This window comes from Cupressus sempervirens, chromosome 4 (assembly GCF_028749045.1).
Source record: "Cupressus sempervirens isolate cs-2001-9-10 chromosome 4, ASM2874904v1, whole genome shotgun sequence".
NCBI lineage: Eukaryota > Viridiplantae > Streptophyta > Pinopsida > Cupressales > Cupressaceae > Cupressus > Cupressus sempervirens.
Window position 1 is genome coordinate 100104297 of NC_143121.1, and position 2033 is coordinate 100106329.

Below are 2033 nucleotides of genomic sequence, written 5' to 3' on the forward strand. Positions count from 1 at the left end.
CAAAAGATGGTCAAGCTGATTATTTTTTATTACAAGTCAATTTTGAGTCCCTACCTCTAATGGCGGGGACTAAAGTTTTCATTCCACTCTATCATATTATTTGTGGCCTCGATAATTCCACAAACTTTAAATTTTTAAATTTAAACTATGGTCTCAAGCAAGATTTCTTATTAAACAGAATTTTTGAATTTCATTTACTATTTTTCCATTGGCTGTAGCCAATTTTTTTGGTTGTCCTTCCCTAATTTTTCATTGAAATACTATGGAAAATATGAACAGACGATTATATGCATTTTAGAGATTCTCCACTTTGCGGGCTATTCCTTTCTCATTTTGCATGCAGTGCGCTTGTGCATTACATGTCTTTTACTAGGCAACTATTTGAGAGGGAAGCTGTCACATATGGATATTGCATATTCTTTTTATTATGATCATTCTTTTTTGTCCCTCCCTATAGTTTATGCTAATCCTAATACATTTTACCTATAATGAATGCTCTTAGCACATGGGTAGAGCCCCGTACCATGATTAATTTTTTTCTTGAATAGCTTATGGATCGGTGGCGGTAAATATGTTGTAAAATTTTCTATAAACAATAGTTTCCACTCTCATTGGAACATTTCTCAACCTTGATCTTATTCTATTTACTTGGTAAGTTTATTCTAGAATTTTTGATGAAAAAATTATTGCATAGTTGAATTTAGAAATGTATTGCAACTAGTAGCCTCAAATGTATAATCTGGTAAATTTAATCTTATTGTGTTGAACTTCTAGTTCTAATTCAAGATTTTATGCAACTATTGACTCTAGTTATTGAGATTATTAATTTTTTCGAATATGATTTTGTCATAAATTTACTGGATAAAATCATAAAAGAGATTATGATTAAACTGTGAAGCTCTTTGTTTTTTCTTTCTATGAAAAGCAACTTGGTTCCTATTGGGCAGTCATTTTGCACGAGGTCAATGATAGGAATCCATTGTGCAATTCCTCTCTTGAAAAACTAATCTTTTGGGATCAACTCCAAGGTTCAATATTTGTCTTGCGACATACCAAAATCCACTCAGTTGAAGATAAATGTGATTGTTCATGAGGAGGCCTTTGCTAGGTCTATTATGATTTCAGAATGGAGTAAAAATATGTTCACCGTCTCAAAATAACACACAAAAGAACAATGTTTTTGTATTTTCTAGTTTTTTAATAAATGCAATTCTAACAATGCAACTAAAATGAGTTCCTACTCTAACAAGGGGTTAGCAAAGAAAATAAAGAAACTGAAAGAAAATAACATAAAATTGAAATAACTTGAAATTGAAATCCTAAATGGACATAAGCTATAGAAAACAACACGCTGTGAGTTAAACTTTCGAAGAAATCGGTAGGAAACCAATGAAAATAGGAGCAGTGCTTCCTAGAATCCACTAATGCAATTGTCAGTGAAAAACTTTAATAATCGTATGATATTTCACCTTTCATCAAATCCCAAGGCCACGAAAAGTGTGCTCATGTGAGACAAAAGGATATGCAAGAAAAATTTGATGATCTCTTCTCAAGCTCAATACGTCAACGAAATTTGTAAATCTGTAGCAAACACCAGAACTAAAAGATCACACAACCAGAAACAATGTAATAAACCTTTGGCTCAATCACAATCTCATGAACAAAATTCACAAAACAATGACACATTCAGGCAAGAATCACTAGAGTCCAAATGTGAGCACCAAAAGCATAATTTTATTGCATAATAATGGTGGCCCTTGTTATATTTTACAATGGGGTATTTATAAGAAATCATCTCCTCGATTTGTGTTGAGAGTGAGAGATATCTTCATGCAATAAAATGCTTTTAAAACATTAAAACAAACTAAATATATACAAACTAACCATTTATCTGGTGCTTAGAGGGACTCCATCCATATTTTATTCATTAATTGGATGCATGAGCCCTTTACATGTCAAAAATAGAGAAAGCATGAGAGAGAGAGTAGGAGGAAGCCTTCAGTCAAAGTAGGAGCATTTAGAGGCATCAAAAA